Source organism: Puma concolor, chromosome A2, assembly GCF_028749965.1.
Source record: "Puma concolor isolate L17-30 chromosome A2, mPumCon1.1.hap2, whole genome shotgun sequence".
Classification (NCBI taxonomy): Eukaryota; Metazoa; Chordata; class Mammalia; order Carnivora; family Felidae; genus Puma; species Puma concolor.
This window is the reverse complement of record NC_141668.1, coordinates 51,611,510-51,624,436: the sequence shown is the minus strand read 5'-3', so window position 1 is coordinate 51,624,436 and position 12,927 is coordinate 51,611,510. Positions and strand designations below refer to the sequence as shown.

At 46.2% G+C, this 12,927-nt stretch overlaps 1 long non-coding RNA gene across 1 annotated transcript; it reads left to right on the top strand.

Moving 5' to 3' along the window:
* Nucleotides 1–8,615: 8,615 nt before the first annotated feature.
* Nucleotides 8,616–9,753, top strand: LOC147583186 (uncharacterized). Its single transcript, XR_015242905.1, has 4 exons — nucleotides 8,616–8,677; nucleotides 9,034–9,191; nucleotides 9,273–9,344; nucleotides 9,532–9,753. It is a non-coding gene; the product is annotated as an uncharacterized LOC147583186 (long non-coding RNA).
* The last annotated feature ends 3,174 nt before the right edge of the window (nucleotides 9,754–12,927 follow it).

Below are 12,927 nucleotides of genomic sequence, written 5' to 3'. Positions count from 1 at the left end.
AGAGAGGAGTCAGCTCTCCAGAGGGAGTTGACACTCGTACTGCTATCTAAAAAACGGCAGCCTAAGCAAAGAGCCATGATCACGTTGTATAGCTGTGTGGGACTCCCAGGTGCCCTGGCTTACAGATACTCCTGCGCATGGGTGCCCTGTCCCAAAGCTGGAGTTAAAATAATGAGGATTAATAATGATATTGGTTGTTATTCTTATGTGCCCGTCTATTAAGGGACTACGTGCTCCGAATTGTTTCTCCCCCAGACGATGAACTTGACCTGACTCCTCTACCCAGTTTCATTTAGCCTTGATGAGAAATAAATGCAAATAGCACTTTCATTAACACCTTTGTTCCTACTAAATGTGCTAACAAGCTCTAGACTTCCACCTTCCCACTAATAAGTGGTAATTTTCAGCTAGTACCATTAGCAAGGAACTCTAAGCCCTTGGTGTATAGTTGCTCATTTTTTTGAATGCCTGGATTCTTATAAGACCCTACAAAGAGAAGAAAATCGATTCGCGGATTTTCCCCCCCTCTGTGGCAATATCCCCAATTACAGACGGCAAATCAAGAATAAAATGGGATTTGTAATAAATTTGCCGTGCTGTCCTTGGAGATGCGGGATCGCTATCCTGCCGAGGGGAAGGGGATTAACAACTAGTTCCCTTGGTCAGAACGTAGTATTGATCCATCACGTTGTGGAAATCCGATACGGAACTGAGTGTACTTGTTTCCGAAAGGAAATAGCAACCTACAACTTAACTCACTGTCCTAAAAATGGAGTTTTCAGGTGATTAGGGTATTTCTAGGATCAAACCACAGGGGTGCAGAAACTCATAATACCTTGGAAGGGATCACTGCAAGAGTTTGGGGATAGCTGTGAAAAGAGAGCGAATATATCTGGGAGCTGAAAGCTCCCAGTGTAGATTTGTAGGCTCTCCCTGACCACAGGCTTAAAAAACACTACATCTATTGAGGGAACCAACTAGAAACAGGCATTCCTTTTAGGGAGACCAGTAAGGTAAAGGCTGCCCTTATCCTTCCCAAGACGAATGAGAAAAAATCACCCTGTGAAATTAACTGGGAGATGATTTGGGGGAGCTTCAGAAGGTGAGTGGGAAGTAGGATAAAAGAGGCGGCCAGTAAAGGATAGGTTATTATGCCAGGTACCATTGTGGTCAACTGGAGATTGATCTGCTGTAGAAATCTGGGAATCAATATACAACCTGTGCCACTCAAAAGGCAAGGGAATTGAGGTATTTATATACCAATGCCACTGTAAACAGCAACTCCCAACCTCGTTGGCTGAGAGCTGCCCCCGGGGAGCATTAATCCTCAGGTGCACCTAGCCTGCCGGGTGAGCAGGCAGTGGCTCTGACCACCAGAAAAAGCTTCAAGGCCAAGAATTCAGTTGGAAGTCGTCAGGTTGCAGGTGAGGGCAGGGCACTGACACGATCTGCTATCCCCATGAAGCCCATTTTACAGGTGAGTAAACCGAGATGTATGTAAAGGCTAAGTAGTCTTCCCAGGGACACACAGCTAATATGTGGCACAGGCAGAATGCAAATCTAGCTTCTGTTCCACTTGAGAGTCAATGACGTACCCACTTAGCCACACTGCCTTGGCCACGCTGTCCAGCTGAAGAAGCGGGCACGCCTCCCAACGTTTAAATACCGTGTCTCGAGGGTTTTATACTCTCTCAGGGCTGGGGGCTGAGGATTGCAGGCAGGAGAGGGAAACTGGAAGTGTTATACTGCCCGAGCTCCTGTCTCGAGGAGTGCCCAGATAGCCATCTCTCTTTGGCTGAACGGAATCTGAGTATCTAAGAATCTGTTTACTAACTGGACGCTAAGCTCCCCTGATATATCTTTGCTTAGTAGGGAATCGCAAATAACTATATGATCATGTGCTCCCGGGTGCTTTCCACGGAGCCAAGGGGCTGTCTCTCAATTTCACTAGCCCCCGACTCGTCCCCTCTCATGCTCAGGCTTTTTCCAACCGGCCTTTCCACTTCGCCTGCATTTGCTAGCTGCTAGCTGCTTTGTAAAGTAAGTTATGACGGCTTTGTGCTATAAAATAAAACAGCAATCCTCACAGCTGTTCTGATTCCATTTAATGAAATGGTGGTGACATCTGAATGTCACCGCTGCAGAGAGGCGGACGGGTTGTTGCGGTTGCCGAAAGTGGAAAGATCGGTATTATTCCCCGGGCTAATATCTCATACAACAATTCTGCAGTTATTATTGTTCTCTGTCAGTCGAGGTTGCCGCTGTGCCCCTCTTGCTAGAGAAGGACTTCAAAGGGATAGCGACAGACCTCTAGCTATTTTTTGTTACCTATGAATACAATCGGACAGCCAGGGTGGAGGGGAGGCATGCGGTATTGTCAGTGGGAAGAACATTCAACTTAACAGTTCCTGCCATTCAGGATTCAAAAAAGTATGCTGTTCAGGGAAGCCAATAGTGTCTGTGTCATCCCATCGGAAAGTGCCAGAAAGATCTTTGGTTTCTCCTTCGTCACACATAAAGCGGAGAGAGAGAGCGGTGCTGGGAAATATCAGACGGCAAACACCGAGGCAAGTCAAGAAGCCAGTCTCGTCCTCAATCAATTATGCGAGAGTATTATCAAATCAATAAATTCACAGTGCGAGTGCTCGCGGCAGATGGACGAACACTTGTCGGCTATCTGGAGCCGCGAGAGAGTCAGATTTATTTGCAAAGCTTGTTTGTCTCATTTCTCCTGCCTGGTGCTGGAAGGCAGAGCATGCATCTGTGATTTTTCAAATGCAAGAGCTCTCCAGCTATTTTATAGCGTGGGAGACTGGGCTCTCTGCAAGCTGAACTCTCCAGGACTTCTGGCTTTTGCACCTCAGAAGGAGGACAAAAGGGGGCAGGTTTAGCAAGGGGTCTCTCTCTCTCTCTCTCTCCACGCCCGCGGTTGTCAGCACCAGCAACTGGCCTCCCACACTTGGCTGTGACCGGGAGGGTTTGCTCCACTCGGACCTCAGGGATGGGCTTACAGGGAGGGAAGAGGAAGCTTCTGCTGCAGGTGTAGCCCGAGTCAGGACGGTGTGCCCTCTAGTACGCAGGGGTGTTACCAGTGGCCCCTGCCAGTGCTGTCACGCCTTCCAGCCACCGAGGGTTCTGGCATACTTAATGCTCAGAGAACTCAAGATGAGCTCTTGACTGAGCTAATCAGCGAGGAAAGGGGCATATCTCGTGATTCGGAATTGGTAACTTCACAGACAGCTGCCATCCAGAAAGCATTTTTCAGGTTCCTTCTTATGGGAGGAATCATCTTTCCCATTTTGTATATTGGGACAAGTGTGCTCTTGAAGTCGAGCAAGAGTCCATGAACATTCTAGGTCTGAATCTGCAGCCTCCTGACCACGTGCATGACCAAGAAGCCTCACTAGACAAATTCTAAGCACCTTAGGGCAGAGTGAGTCATACATCTCCAGGACTGGTGGAGGAGGGGCAGAGTCCGGGCTCTGTGCCTCGGTGTGTTCATTCATTCCTTCATCTGTTCAGTTGGTCAGTCAGCAAACATCAGTGGGGCCAGTGGTTCTCAAAGCCCACCACTGACCACCTGGAGCAGACTTTCCGGGTAATTCTATCATACACTCAGTGTTGAATCACTGTGCCACATGCTGGGGACACATAATGTGGAGAACACAGTCCCCGTCTTCACAGTCCAGGGTGATGACATTCAACAAAGGCCATGATCGAAGTAAGCTTAGGCTTACTTAGGGGCAGAGAGAAGCAGCCCCAAATGAAGGTAGGGCAAGGAGATGAGAAGGAGAGGATACTGAGCTGCCTTCAAAGAAGAAGCAGGAATAATTGCACATTAACCAAAGGACAGGAAAGGCAGATCGTGCAAAATCTGGGCGTATCTCCGAGGAGAGGCAATGTTGCCGTGGACGTATATAAGGCAAGTCAGAGGGAGAGGGTGGCAGACAGAATGAGAGGTGAGTGGGGGCCCCAGGAGGAGTGCACTAGCCTGGGGAGTTCAGCTCCGATTTTATATGCAAACTCTGCGAAGGGACTGATCTGATCAGATTTCAGTTGCAGAAAGGGTATTCCGACAGCTGAATGGGAAAATAAATAGGAGGGGGTGATGAATGGGAACAGAATGAACAAACCAAAATCATTAAACTTTGCCACTTTTTCCAACTAAGGTTCATAGATGAATCCTGAAGAAAAAGATAGATGGTGAAATTTTCTTGAAAAAAATTTTCCCGTCAAACTCCTATTGGTTGTTTTAGGGAAACACTTTTTAAAAAGTCGAAGAACTGGGTTTGAAACGGAAACATTTTTGCTCCAAATATATCTTTCATGACATATATATTTGCCTATTTGATTTCTCTCAACAAATCGCTTCTGGCTTGAGCTTTTTTGGGTGATGATGCTTAATGAGCCTCGCCGTCCCCTACCTTTTAGCTGGAATGATAGTACTTTGCAGGGTTAATTAAGAATGCAGCTTCCGGGGTCAGAGAAATCCGATTGAAACTCCAGCTCTGGGGCGCCTGGGTGGCGCAGTCGGTTAAGCGTCCGACTTCAGCCAGGTCACGATCTCGCGGTCCGTGAGTTCGAGCCCCGCGTCAGGCTCTGGGCTGATGGCTCGGAGCCTGGAGCCTGTTTCCGATTCTGTGTCTCCCTCTCTCTCTGCCCCTCCCCCATTCATGCTCTGTCTCTCTCTATCCCAAAAATAAATAAAAAACGTTGAAAAAAAATTAAAAAAAAAAGAAACTCCAGCTCTGATTCCAACTAGCTGTGTGATCTTGAGAAATTTGCTTAACCCCTCTGTACAGACTCTTCATCTGTAAAGTAGGATGACAATGGCATCTCCCTTCTAGGGTTCCAAAAGAAAAAAAAAAAGGACTTAGAAAATGTGATGAACCACCACAAAGTAACTCCTACGGCTATTTTATTCCACTCTGGCATGATCTAGCAACTTTTTTTTTTTTTTTTTTAAACAAAAAGGGAAAGAAACTTGTCATTGTGTGGGTCAGTCTCTCCCACCAGTCATAACCTCTGTGCCGAAGCACTGCATTAACCTGATGATTTCTGCTCCAAGCTCCTGAACCAAAACCCCATCTGCGAAACGACCCGCGTCTGCTCCCGCAACTCTTGCTTGTTCTGGTGAAGGCAGAGGAGAATTTGGCTCCTTCGCTTATGATATCTACAGTAACCCATCAGCTGCTGAGCTGAAGAATGTGTTCGGCACTCCCCTTTCCCCTTTAATGTGCCATTAAATCAAATACTCTATTAGCAGAATTAGTTCATTCAGGGGCTGCACCGAAACGTCCTGCGAATCGTGTGATGTCTCTCGCAAATGGCCCTGCACTCTAGGGTCTACTTCAGCAGTTTATATCCTGCGGAGGAGGGCCGAGCTGCCCAAGGATCGGACTGCCTTCCTCTAAGTGAAATATTATGACTTCCACAAAGGATAATTATTTCGATCATTTTGCCATGTGCAAACCTGGTGAATTCCAAACACCGTTGATCAGGCTCTGGCCCAAAGCCTGCTGTCCTCACACCTGCAACCCGGGATCTACCTCGCCCATGGATTTGCCACCCTCTCAGCTTCTCTGCTCTGTCCAGACCCACTCCAGACGCTGGTGCCGCAACATATACGATATTGCTGAGAGTTTAAACACGGAGAGATTCTCTTCCCCAAAGAATTGGACAGGAATGAAGAGTGTCTCCACATCTGTATTCCCTAGTAGCTGTGGGTTGAAACTCAGCATCCATGTGTCTATTCTCTCTTATTCACACTTGTCACCCAGTGAACGTGTGGGCAGGTGACGATAAGGGCTGTGCCTCTGTCAGAATAATCTCATGCTCTGGAGATGAGCGAGGACCTCAAGCACACGACGCCGCGTTCAGCTTGGCCATGTTGAGCCTCGGAGTGACTCTTCATTTGCAGGTGCTCCTGGGGCAGTCTGGCTGCTTCTCCTTTACTTGAGCTGCAGTTAGCCAATGTACATTTCGTCTGCTATGCTCTTTTCCCCTAATGTAGGAAGTCAACGTGTTAGGGAAGTATTTGTTCCTGCAACAGATAAACCTTCGAATGACGTACTGGTAAACGTTTAACCTTTTCCAGTGAGGGGAAAGCCTGATTTATAGTATTTGCCGGTTCCCCTGGTGCAAATACTGCCACTACGGCTCATTTCAAGCTACCCACACACATTACTGAACGCACGGGTTGGAAGAGATATTTGTAACCCCCCCACTATGTAGCATTTCCACAAAATAACCTCAAGAGCAGTAGTTTAGTAGGGTAAAATTATTACGTTGGGATGAGTTATGAGTATCTGTTACCTTTAAAAACTGTCACATATTTAGTTGTATGTTTATAAAATTTAACTTTTAATGATGACTGTATCGAACAGTCGACTTGCAAAGCTCCTCAAAATTAAATGATTGACTTTCACAAGCCCAAATAAGCCAGTCCTAGCACATCACTGGATTTGAGAGCATAAAATGATATTTCTCATTTACAACCCAGTCCCGTGTGAATATTTGGCACTGGCTCTCCATATGGTGATTCAGGGGCCTGGGATCTCTCCATCTTGAATCTCTCTTACCCCCTGGGGACCTCAGAGCCCTTCAGTTCCAACCAGGAGCTAGGGAAAGAACACGTGGGTAGTTTTCGTGGGCCGACTTGGAAATGGTTGATATCATTTTTGACCACGTTCCATTGGCTAGAAGTCTGTCAAATGGCCACAGCTAACTTCAAGGGAGGCTGGGAAATCGAATCTAGCTGGGTGCCCAAGAAGGAAAGGAAAGAGGGTTGCTGGCGGGCAGCTAGCCGGTTTCTGACAGAGCGCTCAGATTACTCTGATTACTCCAGATTACTCAGATTACTCCTCCCCTGGCTTCTGTCAGGAAACAGGTAGACCAAGTAGATGGAAAAGAGCATCTGGCCTTCCTCCCCTTGTTAAGCGTTGAAGAGTTTAGCGGGCATGGACAGCGAAATAAATTGTTATGAAGTTAGCAATTAATACATAGAATTATGCCCATGTAAGAACTAGGTTATATGCTACTCACCATTATAATGATATGAGAGTGATACCAGCTGGGCCAGGATGTTGTGGCAATTGTAAGAGCGGGTTTTTCAAAACTCAGTGGCCCATCTGTCCATCCATCCATCCATCCATCCATCCATCCATCCATTCATCTAATAAAACCTTTATGCAGGCCCTGTGCTAGCATCTGGGGATACAGAGATATTCAGGAGGCACACACAGTCCAGTGAGGAAGAAAAAATTGGACATGTCCAGGTCAAGATATGTGCTCTAATCAAGGAGAAAATAGATACAAATCTGGGGAGTTAGAAGGCTTCCTGAGAAGGAGGTATCTGATGTAAATTCAGATAGATGCATCGGTAGAACTTTCTATGCATAGAAGGGGGGAAGAGATTCTAGGCAAGGGGAACAGCTTATATAAAGATCCAGAGGAATGGAAGAACACGGTTTGTTCCAGAAATGGCAAGAAACTCAGTGTGGCAAGAGGTGGGGCTGAAAAGATGGGTTTATATGAAATTGTGGTGAGCTTGACATGGCCGATGGGGGAGTTTAGAATTTACCTGGAGGCCCCTGCTTCTCAAAATAGGAGACGAGCATCTCCAGGGGGTACCCAGTGGTCTGCCAGGAGGCATGTGAATGGATGAAAATTTTCTTTAGTGCCTCCCTTCCTGGTAAGCAATTCAAACTCATTTTTGAGAAGTCCTGGCAAAGGTTTCTTTCCATCCTGGTGTTGGGGGATTGGGGGGGGGGGGGGGCAATGTCTAGTCTCAAACCAATCCCATGATCACTGGAGTGTGATGCTTCGCTTGGCTTGGGCTGAGTCATATGCTGTACTCCTGAGCCTTGGTGGCTGGGTGGGGTGCCTACCCAAAGCCCAAGGGCTTTGAGGAGAGGAGAGCAGCCATGTCTCCTCCGAGGAAAATCTAGGTGTGGGAGAGAAGATGGTGGAGTGCTTGTCAGGTAGGCTATCAGCAGCTGACCTACGTAGGTCGAAAAAAGCAGCTGGATGACTGGTGTCTTTGGAACTGCCATTTGTCACAGAGAGCAAGTCAGGTATGAGAGACAGAAAAAAACATTCCTCTCCTTTTCAGTTCTTAAACAATGGGAGGACCAAAAGAATCAGAAGAGGGCTGCTTTTACTAGATAGAAACAGGTGGGAAGCCGGGAGGCCGACTCCTTCATCTCCAGCCTTTGAAATATAAACAAAGGCCCCATCTTGCTTCCCCGCAGGCTCCTGGTCTGGGTGGCTCCTGGGCAAAGCCATTGGCTTCATTGTGGTCACTGTCATTGTGTCAAGTCATGAACCCACAGGCCTGAGTCAGGAAGGCCCTGCCACAAAGCAGATAAGCCCGGCTGGGAAGTGAGTGCCCCACGCCTCACATCCTGCCTAACAAATGGCTTCGGGGGAACCACAAAGCCCAGAGCAGACCCTGCCGGGCTGCTTGTGGGAAAGCACCCCCAGCCAAGGCAAGATCACGGTCTAGAGACCCTGAGCCCCACGAGGGAAGTATCATTTATGAGACTTGTGTGTTGCGGATGTGGTAGAAAGAGCCAGACTTTGAAAGCGGACCAGCCAGGTTGAGATTCCACTTGCGGACTCATCACCTCTGAGTCCCAAGGCAAGGGACTTTACCCCCGAGTCAGTTCCCTTACAGGTGTGTGGGATGACAGTGCCTACCCTTCAGGTTGTAAAGATCCGATAAGATAGCACAAAGCACCTGCCGGGAGGGGATGGGACAAAGCAGGGGCTCGGGAAATGTCAATCTGCTGAACAGTAATGGCGCACACGTGTGAAGACGTTACTCTGTCCCAGAGTCTTTCCTCACATTATCTCATTTAATTCCCCCCACTGGAGGAGGTGAGTCGTATTGTTATTCTGCCCTTATGGGTGACGAATGGGATCGGGCTCTTGCCTTGGGTTACATGGCTAGTAAGTAGGGCACTGGGTTTGACCTCAGGCAGCTGGGGGGTCCAAGGAGGCCAAGAGAAAATGTCTTCTCCACAATGACAGAAGCAGCTGGTGATGACCCCTGGAAAAGCGACCAGGTCTGCCGCCTGGCCACCATTTGGTGCCTACAGCAGCCGCTCCTCAGTGAGTTGAACTAGCTACAAGTCAAGCTTTGAGTTTCTGGCGGCTTCGAGCTGTCCCAGCTGAGTGGCATATAGGAGGTAAAGGGAGAACACAAATGGCCCACGGCACCCATTAAAAATTTACAGCCACCAGCTAATTTTAGAGCCTTCGTTTTTCAGTAGAAAAAGCCTACCGTGCATGCCACCAAATGACGAAACCAACAAGAATGGTGTCATCAGAAAGGGCCCTCTGTAAGTATGATGCTGTGAAAATGTCCAGTGGGGAACCTTCTTAGTATTAAATTACCCCCCTGCCTTCCCTTCATTTTAGATGAGGAGTTCTCTGAATTTATACTGGGAAATGCTGAAGGCTGGGCTAGGAGAATGCTGGAAAATTGCCGTGAGGGCGTTGACTTCAGGATCTTCTGTGTATTTTCAGCTGGAGCGGGAATACCAGATTGTGACATAACCCAGCTGGTCAGCAGCCCCCCGCCCTCCCAACCTATATGAGTGAAAACAGAAGAGGCAGCAAAGAATGGCAAACCGACTGTCAGCAACCAGACTGGCAACTTCTTGCCATTGGAGTGATAAATTGCTGCACTGGCTGAACTAACAATTGTAATGATAATAGCAGTTAACATTTACGCAGCATATACTATACTCCAGTAACATATTCTTTTAAGGTCACAATGTATCTTTATCATGACATTGTCATGGTATGTCTGTAATAAAAGCCATACTAGCTAACATTTACTGAATAATTACAGTGCTTACTTTACCTCCATTATCACATGAATCTTCAAAACTTCAACATAGTGCCTTGAGGCTCTTATTCTTCCCGTTGTACAGATAATAAAACAGGTTTCGGTAGTTGGTAAGCAGCCGCGCTGGTTTACAAACTCCTATGTGTCTCAGCTGAGGGCTGGAGGTCTTACCCACCGCGCATATTGTCTCTCAGAGAAGCCCGAGGGTGATGGCAAGGACGGGGGTACTGACTGAGACGCAAGATGGGATAAGAGGATGAAGGCATTTCTGTGATTGCCCAGAGACAGCAAGACCAGGAAGGGACTACGGTTGCTGTGCACAGGACGCATGGGGCGGCTCTCTTCCTTGGGCCTGGCAAGACATGGGTTTTGTTCTAGTATACCGATCCGTATAACTTGTCATCCACACTCAGATACTTGGTGAAGGGGGGCACTATTCCTAACAGGGGTAAACTGGGACCATCCCTGGCAAAACGGGACACGTGTCACTCTGCTTCGCTTGCTACCTTGCAAACCGATGCGAGAAGACCAGCACATTACAGGTGAGTTTCATCGTGAAACTTTGCTATCCCTCGGCGTATCGGGAGAACCCTGCTACAGAGAGTGTGACCTTGCGGGGTGCAGCCAGAAGAACCCAGCAACACATATCAGGCACTTAACTATTGACTGCCCTTTTTTTCTTCTTCTTCTTAATCCTTTAAGGCTTGATGCCTTATCTTGATACGGGATCATTTCTTCTACATCTACCAAGTTTTGCAGATTTGCCTTCTGAAATCTATGAGGCTTTTGTGAGCTTCCTCTTTTAATAAAATGAGGGATAATTAAGTAGCCTGTTGTGTACAGCTGCAGCCTGCCCTCTCGATGAGATTTGCATATATTTCTGGGAACACACGTACATATATAGATAGAATATTTACTTACCTTGGAGTTATTTACTTGTCTTCAGAATACCGATGGTAAAAATGTGTTTCTATCATTGGGTAACTAGAACTTCCTTAGTGCTGCCTGAGAACCTAAAGTTTGTATTTCTATCTATTTTTAAAATTTTAAAATTTTTAAAATTTTTAAATTTAAGAATTTTTAAAATGTTTTAAATTTTTAAAATTCATTTTAAATTTTGAAAAATAATACACAAATATGGTATTCGAAAAGATTCAAATAGAGAAGAGGCAATGGGTAAAATGTGAAAAATTCTCGTTTATAGAACCCATCTTCCAATAGGGTCTCTTTTCCACCCACCCCACTCCACCCTCGCAATATAATAATTCAGAGTTTATCACTACCATTCTTTTTCTAACTATGTATAATCTATAGCTTAGTGTGCAAAAAAAAAAAAAAAAAAAAAAAAACATCTAATAACATTTTTTGAAAGTGGCTCCAGGAGCGCCAGGTGGCTCAGTCGGTTAAGGGTCTGACTTCGGCTCAGGTCATGATCTCGTAGTTTGTGAGTTCGAGCCCCGCATCAGGCTTTGTGCTGACAGCTCAGAGCCTGGAGCCTGCTTCTCATTCTGTGTCTCCTCTCTCTGCCTCTCCAATGCTCACGCTCTGTGTCTCTCAGTCTCTCAAAAATAAATAAACATTAAGAAATTAAAGAAAAAGAAAATGCCTCTTTTTATACAAATTCTATAGTCTATGAAGAGAGGGGTGCCAGAGTGGCTCAGTCAGTTAAGCATCTCACCCTTGATTTTGGCTGATGTCGTGATCTCCTGGTTCATGAGTTCGAGCCCCTCATCGGGCTCTGCACAGACAGTGTGGAGCCTGCTTGGGATTCTCTGTGTCCCTCTCTCTCTCTGCCTTTCTCACTTTCTCTCTCTCTCTCTGTCTCTGTCTCTCTGTCAAAAAATAAGCAAATGAACTTAAAAAAAAAAGAATATACAGTAAAACCTTGGTTTGCGAGCATAAATTCATTCCAGAAACATGCTTGTAATCCAAAGCACTTGTATATCAAAGTGAATTTCCCCATAAGAAATAATGGAAACTTAGAAGATTCATTCCACAACCCAAAAATATTCATATAAAAATGATTATGATGCTGTAGTATAATGTAAAATAATAAAGAAAATACAAAATATAAAGAAAAATAAACAAATTAACCAGCACTTACCTTTGAAAACCTTCGTGGCTGGTGTGGGGGAAACAAGAGAGGAGGGTTATTGTGTAGGACGACTTTCACTATCACTAATGGAATCACTGCTGTCTGTTGACTCAATGGAATCTTTCTTTTCATGCAACTTTAACAAGGAACGTATCCAATGACCTAGAATGAAGCAAAGCATCCCTAAGCTTACTCTTGTATGGAAAAGCAAACGACTGTCCATAGGTGCTCTGAAGTGACCAAAAAATACACTAGTGCCTGTTGTGGGCACCTTCCAACATTTGGAAAAATCACTGATTTCTGCTAAACACCATGGCCTGAGGCCGAGCATCCAAGCATGAGAGACGATCACCCACAATCCCATGGCGACAGAGAGAGAAGAACCATCGGCTCAGTGTGATCATGTGACATTCGGCGTCACGGACTGCTCGTAATGCAAGACATCACTCGTTTATCAAGTTAGAATTTATGAGAAATGTTTGCTCATTTTGCAGAACCCTTGCAGAACAAGTTACTCGCAATCCAAGGTTTTACTGTAGTCTATGTCTGCACGATACTGCAAAGTTGTTTCTCTGAGCTCTCAGCTTCGCTTTGGCTCATGTGTTGAACGTGGCTTTTGACCTGCTAAAGTTGTCTCCGGGTCACTTTTGGAATGAAGGAAAGGGCCTGGGGGTTCGGCATCTGACCTGGGTTTGCATCCCAACAGGATCACCATGATTTGGGCAGACTGTGTAGTGTTTGTCCCTTCCCTGGCTTCAAAGGCGAGGAGCCTGAAGCCATGCTACCTGGGTTCAAATCCCCACTTTGCCACTTCCTCGGCAGTTAGCTTTCGAAAAGCCGCTTGACCTCTCAGTGTTTTAGTCTCCTCATTTGTGAAATGGGGATAATGACAGTATTTACCTCTTAGCGTTGTTGTAAGGACTAAATAAGTTAACTCGCTCCCTGATACACAAACAGTGAGTGCTCAGTTAACATC